At 42.3% G+C, this 21,274-nt stretch overlaps 1 pseudogene across 1 annotated transcript in view; it reads left to right on the top strand.

Annotated features, from left to right (window-relative positions):
- The first annotated feature begins 254 nt into the window (after nucleotides 1–254).
- LOC143956910 (cytosolic phospholipase A2 gamma-like) overlaps nucleotides 255–21,274 on the top strand; it is a 291,348-nt pseudogene continuing 270,328 nt past the window's right edge. The window contains exons 1-2 of the transcript XR_013269985.1: nucleotides 255–382; nucleotides 464–521. The product of XR_013269985.1 is annotated as a cytosolic phospholipase A2 gamma-like (transcript). The remainder of the gene's footprint in view (nucleotides 383–463; nucleotides 522–21,274) is intronic.

Genomic DNA, 21,274 nt, shown 5'->3' with positions numbered 1-21,274 from the left:
ACTTTTTTTTTCAAAAAAAGCTGCGTTTGAAAAACCACGGTGCAAATATCGCGTGACATAAAATATTGCAACAATTGCCATAGCAAAAAATACTGATTTAAACTTCGGACTGCTATGGACTTTCACATATCATTTACATGTTTTTTGTTGTCAATGTCAGTTTTTTTTAGAAATCTTTATTACATTGCAGCCTGCAGTTCCGTGTACGAGTTATTGTTTGAACAGCTTCATCAACAGTGATCTGACGTCTTCTGATAACCTCACTGGAGGAGTCTGGAAACCGACCAATCATATTACATCACATCAGGATTATAAAAGACTCAAAACTCCACACGTTCCAATAAACCTTCCCAACCACACTTCTCCCATCATCTGATTACTGGTACAGCCATCTCCACCCCGTCTTCTGTATATCTGAGCTCCTCCTCTTCACAAGTCTTACTACTGCATTCTGTTTTATCAGATTTACATCTTGGGAGATAAGCGGTGACCTACCTTCATCTCCAATGGCGGCCAATGAGGTGAGTGACTTTCTATTCATTTCCATCAGTGTGATTCCAAATCATTTCAGTATTGTGCTACTTTAACTCTTAGCCCCTGTACACACGGTCAGAGATTCTGCTAACAAAATCCGTCGGATTTTGTCCGTTAGATTTAGTCTGACGGATCGTGTCCGAAACTGTTGCATACACACAGTCGAACTAAGTTGTCGCAAAATCCGATCTTTCAGAACGTGATGACGTAATTTCGTTATGATGGGACTACATTCAGGCTAGTAGCCAATAGCTTTGATGTAGGAATTTGATCTGAGCATGCGTGGCACTTTGTCCGATCAAAATTCTCTACACATGATCGGATTACGTCCGACCGGCCCAGTTGGTCGGGAAATATTTCCAACATGTTGGAAAATTGGGTCCGACGGAGATTCGGATGGAATCAGTCCGATGCATACCACACACAGTCGGATTATCCGACGACACGGTCCAATAAGATGCATTCCGACGGATTCTCTGACTGTGTGTACGCGGCATTACAGTGATTACGCCATCATGCAATGCTGTATCCAAATCACGTTTATGTTAGGCATGTGCGGTTCATTTTTTGTTCTGAATTAAATTTCAGACAAATTTGTGTTATTCGGATATATCCGAAATTTCCGAATTAGAATAGTACCGAATTTAAATGTATAAAAAATAACAAAAAATAAATAAAAAATGCAGACGTAATTCCAATTTGAATAGTTTTCTAATTGTTTTCAAATTCGATTCGTTTTTCCAATTTCCAAAGACAATAAAATAGTATACAAAATAAAGGAATAGAATAGAAAAATAAAAATGAATGATTTTTTTTTCTGTTATATTCCTTTATTTTCTATTCTTTTTTTTATTATTTTTGGAAGTTGGAAAACTATTCAAAATTTACTTGAAAACGAATAAACAAAACAAATTCTGAAAACAAATTAAACAAATTTAACTAAACAAATTAATGTAAAATAACAAATTGAAACAAAACAAATCAAAACTGATTTTTTCGTTCTGCACATGTCTAATTTATATAATTTTTTTTTTCACATAAATAGAGGGTTTTTTTTTGGTAGACTTTGATCACCTCTGTGTTTTTTTTTTATTTGTTATATACATAGAAAAAAAAATGAGAAAGAAAACCAATATTTAATATAAAATATGGATACAATGTATACTCATCACACTCATACATTGTACACTCATCATGCCCATACATTGTACACTCATTACACCCATACATTGTACACTCATCACGCCCATACATTGTACACTCACCACGCCCATACATTGTACACTCACCACGCCCATACATTGTATATTCATCACGCCCATACATTGTACACTCATCACGCCCATACATTGTACACTCACCACGCCCATACATTGTACACTCACCACGCCCATACATTGTACACTCACCACGCCCATACATTGTACACTCACCACGCCCATACATTGTACACTCATCACGCCCATACATTGTACACTCATCACGCCCATACATTGTACACTCACCACGCCCATACATTGTACACTCATCACACCAGTTCTAATACATGCTACAACACAAATAAAACAGATTAAAAAAAAGAGCCAAAAAAAGAAAACACATATGTGTAGAGCCCCCCGCCCCACTCCTCCCAAAATACACACCAGACCTGAGTTTAGTATGGATTTGAAGGGGGTGCCTCCTACATAAAAATAAAAAATAAAGTATGAGATCCCCAGAAAATACATACCAGAGACTTTGGTTCTGACACAGATTTTAATGAAGGACATTACGCAAAAATAATTTTGGAGACCCCTCTAACAATCTATACCAGACCCCTAGGATTCATTCACATCTATGCATTTCATAAGTGGCCAGACAAAACACAGGACAAACATGCTAATATGGGGTAATAAAATGCGTAAAGCTTTATGCCCCAAAAAGGTGCAGGCGCTTCTTTGGCGCATGTAGGGAAGCCCATTATAATGAATAATAATAATAAGGCTGCCTTATGAGTGCCACACAAAAACACATGAAAATATGTGCAGTCATGTGTGTGAATGGGGACAGGAGAAGAGGTGATAGCATGCACCCTTCTCCCTCCAGAACAAAACCAGGTCACGTGCCCTCAACATGGGGGGTGCCTTGTCAAGTGTTAATGAGGGCTTTTCTCCACAACACTGGCTGGTGGTTATGTGGGTCCATGTGGGACTTATTAGAATCTGTAAGCCCCCTTTAAGAGTAAGAGGCATCCAGATATCCCCCATGAGAATGTGTACCCATACTCAGTCACAAATAAAAGTTATAACCTAGAAATAAAGATGCCATAAAAATACAAATACAATACCGGGCACTTTGATGGGCACTGATAGGCGGCATTGATATGCAGCACTGATGGGCACCGATAGGTGGCACTGACAGGCAACACTGATGGGCAGCACTGAACGGTGGAATTGATGGGCACTGACTGGCGGCACTGATTGACACTGATAGGCAGCAGCATTGATGAACACTAATAGATGGCACTGATGGGCAGCACTGATTGGGCATGTACTGACAGGTATTAATGCTGGGCCCTGATTGGCACTGTGGTGGGCCCTGATTGGCACTGTGATGGGCACTGATTAGCACTGTGGTGGGCACTGGCAGACTTTATTATTGGGGCACTGCTGGGCACTGATTGGCAGCTGATTGGTACATCTGATGGGGCTGTGATGATAATCAATGTTCTGATTATCAGCACAGACCCCCTCTGACAGGGAGAGCGGACAATCACCTCTCCCTGTCAGCGCGAACTGAGGAATGCTGTTTACCGGAACTTCCTGGTTCTCGCAATTATCAACTGTGATTGGTCACAGCTGATCACGTGTTAAGAAACCTCTGCGATCGCCGTGCTGCATGGGGCATGTTATCCTGCTGGACGTCATATGACGCCCAGTTAGTGTGACAGATCTCTTATACCCCTGCTGGGCATCTCCGCCAGACCTGTGCCTCCTGTCCTCCAAATGCACCCGCAGCCTGCAGACTCCCCATAATCAGCCCTTAACCCCTCAACCACAAGACAAGCCACACAGGTGTTGAGGGTTAAACATGCAGTGCATCAACTGTTTATTAAATATAAAACATAGACCTTTAAACACAGTTGAGGACACTCCCTTTAGCCTTGTCATAAAGCAGGTAGGGGACAAGGAAGAACCAATGGGAACTCAACACTTGTACATTGAAACAGAAACTACAGTGGAAACACATAAAGGGATTATGATAAGCAGGCAGCCCCTCCTTACACACCCCCTGCTGAGAGGTGTCTCCAGACCTTTGTCTAAGGGATGTAGCATTACATTACATTATCTCAATGCCATTTTGTCCCCAAGTCTCTTCTGGGCCATAATCTGTGGGCAGGAGGCCAGCCCATAGTCCCTTCTAAAACACACAGTGACAGTGGGTTCTGTCACATTTCTCCCCTTTTAAAAACAGACTAACCACGTCCCTGACCCTCAACTGGTCTGGACCTGCGTTAGTCACAAACATCCACCCCAGGCAAACAGGAAAAGGAAAAGTATGACTCTGGCGCTGGGGAGCAAAATCGCACGTACGGTCTCCTGTGAATAAAAATAGCAGCTGCAGAGTGGGAACAGCTGTCTGCACTCCCCTGATCTGGGGCTTGGTTGCAGGTATTGGGGGGAGCTGAATAATCCTCTGCCCCGATGCCAGTGTTTCAGCTGGCATCGGGGCAGAGGATTATTCAGAGCGTAGGCTGGTAGTGCTAAGCTGTTTGGGAGGAAAAGATACTTGCTATTCTCCTGCTGTAGTTACCAGCCGCTGGGGAAGTATCTTGCAGGGACTATCTCCTGGACTCCCTGTCTCTTTTTTTGATGCTGGGCAGAGTACAACAGCGTTCTGCCCCTTAGCCAGCGCTTCTGCTGGGAAGATGAACACTGGGGTAGTGTCCTAGTGCTGGGAGGGGGGGGGGGGACAGAGGCCAACGGCGCTCTGCCTCATAGCCATCTTTTCTGCTAGGGCACCGCATGTGATACTCTGGACTTGTGCTGATCACTATTTACCAGCCTTCCAGCTCCCATCTCAACTTCCCCTTCTGAGACCTTTATGCTATTAACTTGTCTTGCTGCCTGGGGAACCTCTGGTGCGTTCCGGCATTCTAGCACTCGCAGTGCCCTCTGTATCATCGCTGATTCTTCTATTGTGATTAGGATGGGAAAACGTAGGGGCACCCCTTGCCCCATTTGCTCCGCATCTTCGCGACTGTCCGCTATTTCTCCCGGACAGTCCCAGGCAACGGGAACCATGCCAGGCTGCTGATCACCATCAAACAGCCGCTTGTAGGCAATCTCAAGCTCCCATTCCTGCTCAACCAGGAACTCCAATTCCTGCAGGTCACATGCCTCTTTGCGGAGTTCCATCACCTCATCTCGAAAGTCCAGGGTGTCTTCCAGCCACCACTCCTTGACGCTCCCAAAGTTTGAGTCTCTACATTTTTTGATAGTGCAGCCCCACGCCGCCATAGCCAATGCCTTCTGTTAGGATGCCATCTGCTGTACCTGGCCACAGTTGAGCCAGCGAACCACCGGCGGGCTCTGTAGCTGGTGTCCAGCCTCATCTCCTTCCAGACCAATCTTCCAAGCTCCGTCTTCCACTCATCTCACGGTCATTCCCTCAGGAACACCTCCCATGCACGGTACTGCATCCAGTACATCTCTGTGGAGGAGGGAAGGATCTTCCCCTGATGCTGCTCATGACTTAGCGTCTCTTGCCAGAGTTGCCGGTGGATCACATCCTCCCAGCCGAGCATAGTGTGCTCCATTGCTGGTCCCCAATGTTGCTTCTGCAGGCCCTGCAGCCACCTCCAGAACTCAGCTCTCATGCTGGCCGGTCCCCATATTGCTCATCGGCGGCTGCCTGGATCTTGAATCCTGGTAGTGATTTGGATGTCCCGGACTGCAGGAGACATCCCACCACTGCCACCACTGTGATGGATCTCGGATACCCCTGCTGGGCATCTCCGCCAGACCTGTGCCTCCTGTCCTCCAAATGCGCCTGCAGACTCGCCATAACCAGCCCTTAACCCCTCAATGACAAGACAAGCCACACAGGTGTTGAGGGTTGATCATCAGCATAAACTGTTTATTAAATACAAAACATACACCTTTAACCACAGTTAGGGACACTCCCCTTAGCCTTGTCATAGAAGGGGTAGGGGACAAGAAAGAATCAATGAGAACTCAACACTTGTACATTGAAACAGAAAGTACAGTGGAAACACATAAGGGGATTATGATTAGTGATGGACGAACTTCCGACGGGACGTTTCGCGAACCGCGAACGCGGCCAAAAGTTTGCAAACTGCAAAGTTTGCGGCGGACCCCTTTGACTTTAACGGCAGGCGAACCTTAAAAACCTACAGGTCATATTTTCAGCCACAAAATACTTACTAGCTGTGCACACATAGTCCCACAACATGGACACTGACATAACAAAAGTATTAAGTGAATCTGGGATCGACAACGACAAGCATTCTTTTTTTATCTGTGAAATTTTGCATATTCAGGAGCGCATGAAGGCCATGGAGGAGAGGCAAGGTCAGGCCAGGCTATGAAGGGGATGCAGGAGATGATCAGCGGCACAGTCAGGGCAGCGCAGTCCTGTGCCAGTGTCCCAGTGTGCCAGTGGGCCAACCTGTGCTTGAGCCCCTCCCTCTGCCCGGTCCTTACCCCCACCTATGCAGGGCTCCACTGCGGTGGTCCGGAGGTGCCAGTCCAGTGCTGATCCTCAGCCATGGTGCTGGCACTGCCTGCTGATTGGCTTCTCCGCTGCTATCTCCCTCACTGTCTGAAACCAGCACCGCAATAGAGACTGAGCACTGACACCAGCACCGTGATAGAGAGCACTGACACCAGCACCGTGATAGAGAGCACTGACACCAGCACCGTGATAGAGAGCACTGACACCACACCAGCACCGAGATAGAGAGTGAGCACTGACCACAGCACTGATACCAGCAACTCGCTGCGGGGCCCAAAAATATGACACCACTCAACCTCTTCAAACAGGAGGGTACGGGCATATAGTATGGTGTGCTTTTTTTTGTACAAGTGAGCGAGCCAAAAGTAGAAAAAAGGTCTGTGTGCTTGATTAAATAAATAATTTATAGAGTTATGCATATACATGGTCTACTGGTCACATGTGTTGAATTCCTCCGAGATCCATGCCTCATTCATTTTTATAAATGTGAGGTAGTCAACACTGTTGTGAGCTAGGCGAGTGCGCTTATCGGTCACGATCCCCCCCGCTGCACTGAACGTCCTTTCAGACAGGACACTGAACGAGGGGCAAGCCAACAGTTCCATTACAAATTGGGCAAGCTCTGGCAAGAGGTCAAGCCTACCCACCCAGTAGTCCAGGGGTTCATCACTTCTCAGAGCGTCCACATCGGCCGTTAACCCGATGTAGTCGGACACCTGTCGGTCTAGGCCTTCCCTGATGCTGGATCCGGATGACACCTGTCGATGGGTTGGCTGAAAGAATGACCTCATATCAGAAGTCACCAACACATCTTCAAACAGCCCTCTTCTTGCAGGCGCTGTTGAGATTGGTACCCGCAACTCCTTCTCTGGGAGTGGGAATTGCTCCTCTGCCAGCGCATGCAAAAGCAGAATGCAGCATTTCTTGAAGAAAGTGCTCCATTCTGCCAGCCCTCTGTGACAGTGGTAACATTTTCACCATTTTGTGTTTGTACCAGGAGTCTAAGTACATTGCCACCCAGTACTGGTCCTTGACCTTTATGCTTTTTATACGGGGGTCCCTGTTAAAACACTGGAGCATGAAGGCCCCCATTTGCACTAAAGTGGAAGCGGTGTGGTGGCCTGGCTCCTGCTCATCATCCAGGATAATGTCGTCCTCCTCGTTCTCCTCTCCCCATCCACGCACAACAACAGGGTTCCCAGAAAGGTTTAAAGCATGCTCTTCTTGCTCCTCCTCATCCCCCCCCGGCACCATCCTCCTCTGACTCCTCTTCAGACTCCTGTTGTTGACTTGTCTCAGATAGAGTAGCCCCCCGGGAATTCATCCAGCATTGTGACTTCCTCATCTTCCTGCTCCTGCTCCTCCATGGCTTGATCAATGACACAACACAATGCACGCTCCATAAAGAAGGCATAAGGTACCATGTCACTGATGGTGCCGTGGCTGTGACTGACCAGTTTGGTGATCTCATCAAATGGCCGCAGAAGTCTGCATGCGTCGCGCATGAGCAACCACTGGCACGGTGAAAAAAAACCCAGCTCCCCAGAACCTGTTCTGCCACAGAGTTCGTACAGGTAGTCGTTAACTGCACGTTTCTGCTGGAGCAGCCTATCAAGCATATAGAAGGTTGAGTTCCATCGTGTCGGGCAATCACAAATAAGACGTCTGACTGGCAGATTGTGTCGCCGTTGAATGTCAGCAAGGCGAGCCATGGCCGTGTAAGATCTTCTGAAATGGGCCAAGATTTTCCTTGCCTGCCACAAGATGTCCTGGACCCCAGGGTATTTGACAAGGAATCGGTGCACGACCAAGTTTAAGACGTGTGCCATGCATGGCACGTGCGTGATTTTGCCCTGTTTCAATGCGCTAAGCATATTGGCACCGTTGTCACACACCACTTTACCAACTGTCAAATTGAGCGGTGTTAGCCACTGATCTGCCTGTGAACGCAAAGCTGAAAGGAGTGCCGGGCCAGCTCTTGGCTTCCAGGCACAACAGACGCAGCACAGCATGGCAACGTCTCACCTGGCATGTCGAATAGGTTCTGGGGATCTTGGGTGGCGCAGCGGAAGAGACGCTAGCAGCGGAAAAGGAGGAGTCAGCTGAGGAGGAGAGGGAGGAGGATGGAGTAGAAGTGGGCAGTAAAAGTTATATACTTTCCCTGTCCGTGTTTGCTAGACCACGTGTCTGTGGTCAGATGTATCTTGGCACCGACACTGTGTGCCAGAGATACATTCACTTGCCACTGAACATTGCCATATAGCTCTGGGATGCCCTTCTGTGAGAAATACTTCCTTCCTGGGACCTTCCTTGTGGTGTTCCAATGGCCACAAATTTTTGAAAGGCCTCCGAGTCCACCAGTTTATATGGCAGTAGTTGGCGGGCTATCAGTTCTGACAAGCCAGACGTCAACCGTTGGGCAAGAGGGTTATCCAGCGCTATCATTTTTTTACGCTTGAACATTTGGCCCATAGAAGCCTGCCTTTTTGCAGAAAAACGTGAGGATGGCATGATGGAAGGTGGAGTGGAGGACAATTGTAAGGAGAGAGGAGAAGGAGAAGTAGAAGACGAGGCTGGATGGTGAGAGCCTGGAGTGTGGCTTTGTGTGTTCCGTTGCTCCCACTGGGCTCAGTGATGGCTGCTCATGTGCCTTCCTAAGGCGGTCGTCCCTAGGTGAGTGTTGGGCTTACCGCGACTAATGCGTTGACTGCAAAGATTGCAGATGGCAACACTATTGTCAGCAGCGGACACGTTAAAAAAAGCCCACACTGCGGAGCCATGTGCCGGCATCCTTGGAGCGCCAGATGTGACCGTACAAGGTTGATGCCTCGCTCCTGATACATTAGCAGTCTGCTTTGTCCCTCTTGCGCAATCTAATTTCTGTCTGCTTCTCCTCCCTATCTGCTGGTCCATATCTCCCTCTGAACTCCCCTCCTCTTCCTCTCTTGTGGGCACCCACGTGACATCACTAGACACGTCATCATCAACGTCACCTTCCCCACCGCTATAAGTAGAGATCTCGGAGTAGGCAGCAACACCGGGGACCAACCTCCTTGGGCTGATCTGGGTACTGTTGTCAGACTGCTGAGTGGCGGTTGTTGCTACCTCCTCTTCCTGATCCAATGCCAAGAGTGGCTGCGCATCAGAAATGTCTTGATATGGATAGGAAAATAATTCCTGTGACTCAAGCGGAAGGTATGTGGTGGTGGTGGTGGTGTTGGTGGTAGTGTCTTTGGGGGTGCACACAACAGAGAGTGAAGAAGAGGGTGCAGATCGAGAGGATGAGGAGGGTGCAGAAGAGTAAGGCTGAGTGAGCCACTCAACCAAGTCTGGTGCGTCCTTTGAAGTAATCGCACGCACCTTCTGCAATTTGCCACTTTGGCTCAAGTCTGTTGCTCCTGCCCTACCCCTACCACCCCTGCGGAAGGGCCTGCCTCTTTCTCTGCCTGACATTTTTTTAAATGAAAAACCTAAAAGAAAATATACTGTATAAGCTGCGCTAAATTCCACATACATCAAAATGTGTGTAAATAAATGACGTGACAATAAATTATGGACTATTAACCAGCCTCTAAATATTACTGTTATTAATAAATATTAAATATTACCATTTATCGGGGTATAACACGCACCGGCATATAACACGCACCCCAAGTTTAGGAGGGCATTTTAAGGAAAAAAGTTTTAGGAGGGAAGTTTAAGAGAAAAAAAAAACGTACATTTAAATGCCCGTCAATGCAGCCTTATCAGTGTGCATCTGCAGCCTTGTCTATCATTGCAGAATGATCAGTGTCATTTGCAGCTTGCCCAGCATCATTTGCAGCTTTGCAGTGTCATTTGCAGCTTGGCCAGCGCCGTTTTCAGCCTTGCCCATGTTTAAATTTCCCGCCGCGGAGACAGACCGAGCAAGCACCGCCGAAAAAGACCGAGCACCGCCGAACAAGACAGAGCCGATTGCTCGGCTCCGCTCGTAGTCCCGCCTCCCTGCTGTTTCTCTAGCGAGCGGTGCCGAAAAAGACCGAGCCGACTGTATTGTGTACTCGGCTCGGCTTGCAGTCCCGCCCATACTGGGCGGGACTACGAGCGGAGCCGATCAATCGGCTCTGTCTTGTTCGGCGGTGCTCGGTATTTTTCGGTGGCGCTTGGTATTTTTCAGCGGCGCTCAGTATTTTAGACTCACAGACAGTGGGGATCGGCGTATAACACGTACCCACGACTTTCCCCCGATTTTAAGGGGGAAAAAGTGCGTGTTATACGCCGATAAATACGGTAGTTAATTAAAAATCAAACCATAAGTGATAAATACATATAAATGTTACAATCTTAAACCATGCGAACTGCCTATTCCTTGCAGTATAGGACCAAGCCGCATGCCCTTGTATAAAGTAATACAAACTCTAGAAACACCCAATGTATGGATCAACAAGTCTATATGTGTATGTCAAAAAAGTCCTTGTGTAATAAAGAGTGTGAATTAAGTCCTCCACAGATTAACCGTAATCAATCCACCACTGTATACGATTGAGTAGTGCTTGGTCTGCCACCAAATAATTTAATTTGCCGCTTACCAGAGAATCATGACCCCCCACTACAGAGGGTCACAGTGGGACCATGAACCAAAAGCAGAACTGTTCAGTATACTCTGCTGAACAAAACAATAGCTCTGATTAGCAGCTACTAAGCCAGTGATCAGGGCTATTCAGCTAAAATACCCCCTCCTCTGCTTCCACTTCTCTGCCTCTCAGCTCTGCTTCCTTACCCCTTCCCTTACCCTTCAGCACTGGTCACCACTGATCCCCCCCCCACCCCAGTAATGATTCTCACCTCCAGCAACCGAGGGCACTGGGTCCCCAATTTGTTACGTTAAAGGGCCAATAACCTGATCCCCAATGACATGATATTCTGAATCCTCTAGCTTTGTTCGGAGGACCACTTGCCATCAGTAGAAGTGACTGGGTGGCTTTAAAGTTGCCTGAATCACGTCTACTGATTAGAAGAATAACGGAAGAGTAATTTTAAAGTTCCCGAATGATCTGGGTGGTCAGTGGGGGAGGGGCTTGTGTAAACGCAAGTTCAACGTTCCCTTGCTTTCTTTTTTAATCAAATCCTTTTTATTATTTTATATGAAAATGCCATTGACACAATACAGACAAAACCACAAAAATAGAAATAACACCAAACTAAACCTCCCCCCCCCCAGAAAAACAAAAACAAAAAAAACACTTCCCTTCAACAAGCCCCGCCAACCCCCCCCCCACTCGGAGTATATATGATACACACACACACACACACAAAAAAAGAATAACAATATCAAGCATTACAAAGTACACAGAACAAATTGGTTGACATGACGCCTAATGCCGCGTACACATGACCAGACTTTTCGACGGGCTAGGTCTGACGGTCTTCCCGACGGACTTTCAGAGGAGTTCCGACTGACTTTGTGAACGAATAGACTTGGCCACACACAAGCACACCAAAGTTCGATGGACTCAAACGTGATGACGTACGTAGAATAAGGAAGTTCATAGCCAGTAGCCAATAGCTGCCCTAGCGTCGGTTTTCGTCTGTCGGACTACCATACACACGAACTGATTTTTCGACCGGACTCGAGTCCATCGGAAAGATTTGAAACATGTTTTAAATCTAAAGTCCGTCTGATTTTTAGACAGCAAAGGTCCGATGACGCCCACACACGATCGAATTGTCCAGCGAATTTGTTCTAGTCATTCGAAAAGTCCGGTCCTGTGTACACGGCATTAGTCATAGATTGAAGCCATCTAGATCAGATAACATCAAACTTATTCACGGAGTTCCTTAGGGAATATGTATGCTTTTAAAAAATAATGATCCCATTGAAATCTACAATCCAGTCGGACACAGTTGGTGGATGTGGAGAGGTCCACCTAAGAGCCACTTAAGAGCAATCTGTCTATGGGCAACAAAAAGTGCACGCTTTATGCCGCGTACACACGACCGCTTTTCCCGTCGGAATAAACTCAGAAGGTTTTTCTGACGGAGTTCTGACAGAGCTCCACTGAAACTGTCTTGTGTACACACGATCACACCAAAGTCCAACGGTCTAGAATGCGGTGACGTACAACACGTACGATAGGAATTGGTTCCGTCGGAAATATTTAAAGCGGAGGTCCACCCTAAATTACACTCCTAGGTCTATGTGATCCCCCCTTCCCTAAACGCTAGGTAACCCCCTTACCTTTCAGCTGTCTTCTTCTGTTTTTTTCTTATTTCAAATTTTCTGCCTCTGTAAATTGCGGAAAGGGGAGGAGCCGATGCGGAAAGGGGCGGGGCTTCCGCGGCAGGTCACTTCTTCCGGTCTGCCGCAGGTGCTCCTGGGCTCTTTTTTTTTCCCAGGAGTCTGTGCTGTGCTTCTTTGTTTCATTGTTTATCTCCGTTGCCATCACAACGGGGCGGGACTTCCGACGACAACACCCGTTGTCATGGCAACCGGAGCTGTTGACGGCACTCGATATTGCGCTGACTGCGCATGCGCGAGATCTTTTATCGAACGGGCGGTGCATGCTGGTCTTTTAGCAGCACACTCTCCCGAAAGAGGATGCCTGTGGGCTTCACATGCCCACAGGCAAAATGGAAACCGTTAGGAGACGGTTTTATAAAATCATTTTTGAGGAGAAAACGGCATGCTGCTGTTTGCAAAAACAGAAAAAGTAAGTGTTATAATTATTAATACTATTGATTGTCAGTATGCCTCAAAAAAAAAAAACGTTAAAGACAGTGGAATCCCGCTTTAAAACATGTTCTATTTCTAGGTCGGTCAGAATTTTCGTAAGGGAAAAAAAGTCAGATGAGGCATACACACAATCGGAATATACGATGAAAAGCTTCCGTCTGACTTTTTCTGTCGGACATTCCACTCGTGTGTACACGGTATTATAGTATTACCAATAGGGGAGGTATAGATAGAGTAACCCAATATACATATAAGCGGTTCAGCCAGAATATAATTAGAGGGTACTAGTGCGCTTCACCTTGCTAATCAATGTGTAAAAAAACAAAAAAAAAGTATAAATAATAATATTAAAGTGTGGAAGCAGCCTGCAAAAATAGTGATCTCCACACTACTAGTGATACAGTAAAAAATAAATAAATTGCGGCGCTAACCATAAAAAGCCTATACAATCAATAATTAACTAAAAAATATAAAAAGTGCAATAAGTGTGAATCACCTCACAAAGTGCAAATTGTGCGATTCAATAAATGCAACTAAAGTAATTGCTGCGATAATAAATGTGCTCACATAATATATACATGCCAAAAAAGAAAAAAATGTAAAATCCAAGGACATTAAAAAATGTGCAAAAAACAATTTTAAAAAACAAAACAGATATGTAAATAATAAATGCTCATTAATTCCAGTTCATGCAAATGCTTCGTGAACAATAAACAAAGTCCATGCATAAAGGTGACTTCCACAGTGTGTACTAATCCAGTGATTCAATTCAGTGCCAAGCCAGTGCACCACCTGTTTCCCCCAGCCTCTCACCTCAAATACTTGATAAAGAAGCACAATTTAAAAGCCAAAGCTATTTCATCCACAATCGTCCAGCAGCTAGTATCCAGCTGAATCTTTCTTTCCCAGGTTCTTCACCTCTCACATAAGTATAGAACAAAAGGACAGGGGGGCTCTCATGTGTAGTATCCAGATTAAACAATTTTAATAACAAAAAGTAGCAACTTACAATTAAGTAGATAACAGCGAATAGATGTAATACCAATCCGAACTTCCGGTCTCGGCCGCGACCGGAAGTGGCAAGTGCAACACCACAGCTCCTTCCCTGACGCGTTGCGTCACGATCACATGACTTTTTCAAAGGGTAATGGGAGTGTGGTATGTACGGAGCTATTTATTCGATCAGCGCCGTCGCCATGGTAATCACGGCGGCGCCGTCGCAGGTCAATGACGAATGACTATCTTAATACTAATAGATTGTAGTAGTGTCTTATTCTAAAAAACAACATTCGACATTGCAACAAACTAAATATATTCATATCCTAGACATTCTAGATTACTAAATAACACATTAAAAAATTACATCTAGTGTTAAAAATATAGATCATAACATCTCACATATACTATTAGATGGAGAGTGACATCTTGTGGTTAAATCACGAATTTCACTTTTTATATAATTCTACATGGATAAATTCAAATCTATATAAACATTTAAATAAAAATTGCTAAAAAACATGTATAAAAAGAGGGTTCTTTAAGAAATCTATAATAATTCTCCTTTAATATATAAAAAAATATAAAAAATATAAAATATAATTAAAAATAATTAAAAATATAATTAAAAAATATTGTCAAAAAAAGGTTATCAGAAAAGAGGTAATTCGGAAGCAATACCCCATTTTTTCTCTCTATTACTATCATCACTTTTATGGGTGTCTCCTTGTAAATATTATCGAAAAGAATACCCAGAGCTAAAATATGAATGAAGCCATACAGTATCATCTACAAATATTAGAACCACAAAAAATTAAAAAGTATTATAAAAAGGGGGGTATGTAAAAGACTGGGTATATAATACAAAAACTAAAACCGAAAAAGGAAATAATTATTAAAAATTCGAAATGAAACAATTGAGATCAAACTCAACATTGTGGCCTAACGGAGTCAACGTGCGGAGTTCGTGTATCCAGCGGGATTCAGCCTGACTGATTTTGATGACTTTATTGTCGCCCCTCCAATGTGGTTTATACTTCTGAATGCCACATATAATTAGTGATGAGGGGTCTTTTTGGTGGAACTTAGCATAGTGTCTAGACAAGCTATGTTTGTCGAAACCTTTTTTGATGTTCTGGACGTGTTCTCTGAGTCTTTTCCATAGCTGTCTCTTTGTCCTTCCCACATATTGAATGCGACATGGGCATTCCAAAACATAAATTACCCCTTCACTATAACAGGTGATTAAGTCATCTATCTTATATTCTTTTTGTGTTACTGTAGATATGAATGATTTCTTTTTTTGTTTTTCATTTACATGCCTACATGCGTAACACCTTTTGCATGGATAAAAGCCTTTACCTTCAAAGAAAGAGAAAGGCTTTTTGGGGGGATCAAGGACATTTTTTGCCAAATTGTCCCTCAACGTAGGAGATCTTCTATATACAAACTTGGGCATTTCAGGTAAGATATTTCGGAGATGTCTATCCGTTCTGATAATCTCCCAATGTTTTCTTATGATTTTTTCTATTTGTTTATACTGGATATTATAATCCATGACAATGGGTATTAAATCTTGTTTTTCTGATTTGGTGACATTATCTTGTATTAATTTTTCTCTATCCAGTAGTGCCACACTTTTTATTTGGTCCTCAATGAAGTCGGTGTGATACCCCTTCTGGATAAATCTGTCCCTAATTAATTTTGCCTGTGTAAGGAACATTGATTCATTGGTGCAGTTCCGTCTTAGCCTAATCATCTGTCCCCTAGGTATATTATCCAGCCATCTACGATGATGGCAACTGTCCATGGGTAAATAACTATTTCTGTCCACTGTTTTAAAATGGGTACAAGTATTTATTTTATTGTCTTCTTTCTCAATCACCAAATCTAAAAAATTGGCTTTCTCTTCACTGATCTCCCATGTTAGTCTAATATTTTTCTCATTCGTATTTAAATTAAAACAAAAATCATTAAGGCTCTCTCTATCACCTGACCAAATTAGAATGATATCATCTATATATCTTTTATATAGTGTGACTTGTTTAGGCAGATTTCTATATAACGTTTCCTCCTCCCACTGGGCCATATATAAATTGGCTACGCTCGGTGCGTATTTAGCTCCCATAGCGATACCGCATATTTGTTTAAAATAGCAATTGTTAAACCAAAAGTAGTTTGACTCCAATCCAAAACGCAAGCAATCAGTAATAAATTTTCTTTGTTTACATTTAAGATTACTAAAATTTCTAAGACCCCATTTAGTGGCTTCTATTGCCTCCTCGTGGTTAATGATAGTATATAAAGAATTTACATCAGCGGTAACTAAATAAATAGGGCCATTATCTAATCTGATTTCATTTAGTAATTGGATAAGGTGTTTCGTATCTCTCAAAAACGATTTGGTCTCCTTTACAATGGGCTGTAGAAAGAAATCAATATATTCTCCTAGTCTGGAACAGACCGAATTAATACCATTCACTATGGGCCTACCAGGCGGCTTTGTCTCGTTTTTATGTATCTTAGGAATGGTGTAAATGACCGGCACCCTACAAGTGTTGGGCACTAAGTATTTTGCTTCTTTCTTATTCAATAGACCTTTATCAAGGCCTTTCTGTATAATTTTGGACAGATCCTTTTTGTATCGTAGGGTGGGGTTATTAAGCAACTTTAAGTATGTGGTTTCATCTCCTAACTGTCTATACAGTTCTTCATTATAGTCATCTTTGGACTGTATCACGATAGCTCCACCCTTGTCAGCTTGTCTTATAACAATGTCCTTTCTGGATTCAAGTTGTTTAATACCTTTCCGAATGTCCACAGGATCATACGCTTTCTTGATTTTCAATTCTTGTATATCGTTTAGAACCATTCTCTTGAATACTTCGATATGCCCATCATTTACCACTGATGGATTGAAAAGGGATTTATTTCGTAGATTAGTATATTGTGTGCCGTTCTGCTCTGGAAGTTTTATTCCTCTTCCAATTCCTGAGTCAGTCAGCATGTATTTCTTTATATTCATGCTCCTGATAAATTTATTGATATCTACATAAGTGTTAAACTTGCTCCAATTTCTTTTTGGAGCAAATTTTAACCCCTTATCCAACACTTTAATCTCTTCTTTTGTCAAAACGGCTCCACTAAGATTAATGATACCCTCTCCTATCGTTCTCTTTTTCTTTTGTTTTTTGACTCCGGATCTACAGCCTCTTCTCGTTTTTCGTTTTTGCCGTTTCTTCTGTCCTGTTTCTCTGGAGATCTTCTGGGAGTTTTGTTTACTTGTAGGACTTCTTTTTCCTGATTTTTCTGATATTCTTGTTTCCTGGGGCTCCTGTTTTCCCTGGATATCGGAGAGTAGCGATCTGGTCTCCATGGAGTCACATTTTGATCGTGATATCGAGGGGGATCCCACCGACGTTGGTCTAAAAAATGATACGGGGTCTTTTCATAATTATATCTTTGAGACTGATGATATTGACGTGTGGGAGTCCTATTGTCTTCATAACGTCTTTCATCATTGTATTTGCTCAATTGTTCATACCTATTGTGAACAGGCACTGCATAGTGCTCCTTTTGGGGAGATCTTTCTCTTCGTCTTGTATATTGATGATAGTAATTTTGGGGAGATCTGTCTCTTCTATCATAATGGGGTGTATATCCACGTGTTTCTTCCCTTCTTTTTTGATGATTTACATATTGATATCTAGTGTGATTCTCCTCATGATACCTCCTTGGGGGAGAAGGTGATCTTCTCCCGTAGTAAGGAGATCTATAAGGTTTCCCTTTAAAATTATTGTCTTTAAAGTTGTTGTTATTGTATCCATTCCTTTTCCAGAAAGGCTTCTTCCAATTTTTTCGATTCCCATTCCAGCCATACCTTTTCGTCGGTGTGGCATATCTGATTTGGGAGGTTTGGGGAGGAACTAATTCTTCTATTCTGTTTATTTTCGTTTCTTCTTTAATCGGAGAGCTGCTGTTAGAATTAATGACAGGTTCTTCTATTTTTTTCTGCCATTTAAATACCAAGTCATCATTAAAATCCTTTATATCCCTCTAGTATTTTCTCTTTTTTCTTGCAGCTGTTTCCTTATCCTTTTGTTCTAGGTCATTATTCAATTGTTTTGATAATGCAATAAACTCTGGGAGATCCTTCAGTGGCTCAAGATTAGTTCTAATGTCTCCCACCATTTTCTCTATTAGCCTAATCTTTTTCTGTTTACGTTTTATTAAAAAATTCAGCAGCTCCAGACCTTTATCATTAAAGAAGTGGAACCATTCATCTAGGGATTCTTTATCGGTTAGGCCATCATTCATGGGAACATCCCATCTAAGCCTCCTTGGGACTATTTTTTCTTTAATATATTTTTCATGGGTCACAATGTCCCACCATGCATTAATTTTCTTTTCCATCAAATGTCCCATTTTTCTAAACGAATTTTCAATAGACCCTATATTGTTAACTTCTTGTTTTTCAAAAAATTCATCTACATTTAAGGTTCTGCTATTTAAAAAATTTAAATACTTCCATGGTGTGCTGCACTAGGAAAACGAGATGGTGTAAAAATATAATTAGAGGGTACTAGTGCGCTTCACCTTGCTAATCAATGTGTAAAAAACCAAAAAAAAAGTATAAATAATAATATTAAAGTGTGGAAGCAGCCTGCAAAAATAGTGATCTCCACACTACTAGTGATACAGTAAAAAATAAATAAATTGCGGCGCTAACCATAAAAAGCCTATACAATCAATAATTAACTAAAAAATATAAAAAGTGCAATAAGTGTGAATCACCTCACAAAGTGCAAATTGTGCGATTCAATAAATGCAACTAAAGTAATTGCTGCGATAATAAATGTGCTCACATAATATATACATGCCAAAAAAGAAAAAAATGTAAAATCCAAGGACATTAAAAAATGTGCAAAAAACAATTTTAAAAAACAAAACAGATATGTAAATAATAAATGCTCATTAATTCTAGTTCATGCAAATGCTTCGTGAACAATAAACAAAGTCCATGCATAAAGGTGACTTCCACAGTGTGTACTAATCCAGTGATTCAATTCAGTGCCAAGCCAGTGCACCACCTGTTTCCCCCAGCCTCTCACCTCAAATACTTGATAAAGAAGCACAATTTAAAAGCCAAAGCTATTTCATCCACAATCGTCCAGCAGCTAGTATCCAGCTGAATCTTTCTTTCCCAGGTTCTTCACCTCTCACATAAGTATAGAACAAAAGGACAGGGGGGCTCTCATGTGTAGTATCCAGATTAAACAATTTTAATAACAAAAAGTAGCAACTTACAATTAAGTAGATAACAGCGAATAGATGTAATACCAATCCGAACTTCCGGTCTCGGCCGCGACCGGAAGTGGCAAGTGCAACACCACAGCTCCTTCCCTGACGCGTTGCGTCACGATCACATGACTTTTTCAAAGGGTAATGGGAGTGTGGTATGTACGGAGCTTCATTGAGGACCAAATAAAAAGTGTGGCACTACTGGATAGAGAAAAATTAATACAAGATAATGTCACCAAATCAGAAAAACAAGATTTAATACCCATTGTCATGGATTATAATATCCAGTATAAACAAATAGAAAAAATCATAAGAAAACATTGGGAGATTATCAGAACGGATAGACATCTCCGAAATATCTTACCTGAAATGCCCAAGTTTGTATATAGAAGATCTCCTACGTTGAGGGACAATTTGGCAAAAAATGTGTCCTTGATCCCCCCAAAAAGCCTTTCTCTTTCTTTGAAGGTAAAGGCTTTTATCCATGCAAAAGGTGTTACGCATGTAGGCATGTAAATGAAAAACAAAAAAAGAAATCATTCATATCTACAGTAACACAAAAAGAATATAAGATAGATGACTTAATCACCTGTTATAGTGAAGGGGTAATTTATGTTTTGGAATGCCCATGTCGCATTCAATATGTGGGAAGGACAAAGAGACAGCTATGGAAAAGACTCAGAGAACACGTCCAGAACATCAAAAAAGGTTTCGACAAACATAGCTTGTCTAGACACTATGCTAAGTTCCACCAAAAAGACCCCTCATCACTAATTATATGTGGCATTCAGAAGTATAAACCACATTGGAGGGGCGACAATAAAGTCATCAAAATCAGTCAGGCTGAATCCCGCTGGATACACGAACTCCGCACGTTGACTCCGTTAGGCCACAATGTTGAGTTTGATCTCAATTGTTTCATTTCGAATTTTTAATAATTATTTCCTTTTTCGGTTTTAGTTTTTGTATTATATACCCAGTCTTTTACATACCCCCCTTTTTATAATACTTTTTTATTTTTTGTGGTTCTAATATTTGTAGATGATACTGTATGGCTTCATTCATATTTTAGCTCTGGGTATTCTTTTCGATAATATTTACAAGGAGACACCCATAAAAGTGATGATAGTAATAGAGAGAAAAAATGGGGTATTGCTTCCGAATTACCTCTTTTCTGATAACCTTTTTTTGACAATATTTTTTAATTATATTTTTAATTATTTTTAATTATATTTTATATTTTTTATATTTTTTTATATATTAAAGGAGAATTATTATAGATTTCTTAAAGAACCCTCTTTTTATACATGTTTTTTAGCAATTTTTATTTAAATGTTTATATAGATTTGAATTTATCCATGTAGAATTATATAAAAAGTGAAATTCGTGATTTAACCACAAGATGTCACTCTCCATCTAATAGTATATGTGAGATGTTATGATCTATATTTTTAACACTAGATGTAATTTTTTAATGTGTTATTTAGTAATCTAGAATGTCTAGGATATGAATATATTTAGTTTGTTGCAATGTCGAATGTTGTTTTTTAGAATAAGACACTACTACAATCTATTAGTATTAAGATAGTCATTCGTCATTGACCTGCGACGGCGCCGCCGTGATTACCATGGCGACGGCGCTGATCGAATAAATAGCTCCGTACATACCACACTCCCATTACCCTTTGAAAAAGTCATGTGATCGTGACGCAACGCGTCAGGGAAGGAGCTGTGGTGTTGCACTTGCCACTTCCGGTCGCGGCCGAGACCGGAAGTTCGGATTGGTATTACATCTATTCGCTGTTATCTACTTAATTGTAAGTTGCTACTTTTTGTTATTAAAATTGTTTAATCTGGATACTACACATGAGAGCCCCCCTGTCCTTTTGTTCTATACTTATGTGAGAGGTGAAGAACCTGGGAAAGAAAGATTCAGCTGGATACTAGCTGCTGGACGATTGTGGATGAAATAGCTTTGGCTTTTAAATTGTGCTT

The sequence above is a fragment of the Lithobates pipiens genome, unplaced genomic scaffold (genome assembly GCF_037356315.1).
Source record: "Lithobates pipiens isolate NorthernLeopardFrog02 unplaced genomic scaffold, aLitPip1_a1.2 Scaffold_44, whole genome shotgun sequence".
Taxonomy (NCBI): domain Eukaryota; kingdom Metazoa; phylum Chordata; class Amphibia; order Anura; family Ranidae; genus Lithobates; species Lithobates pipiens.
Note: the sequence above shows the minus strand (reverse complement) of the source record. Positions and strands in the feature narration are given on the sequence as shown.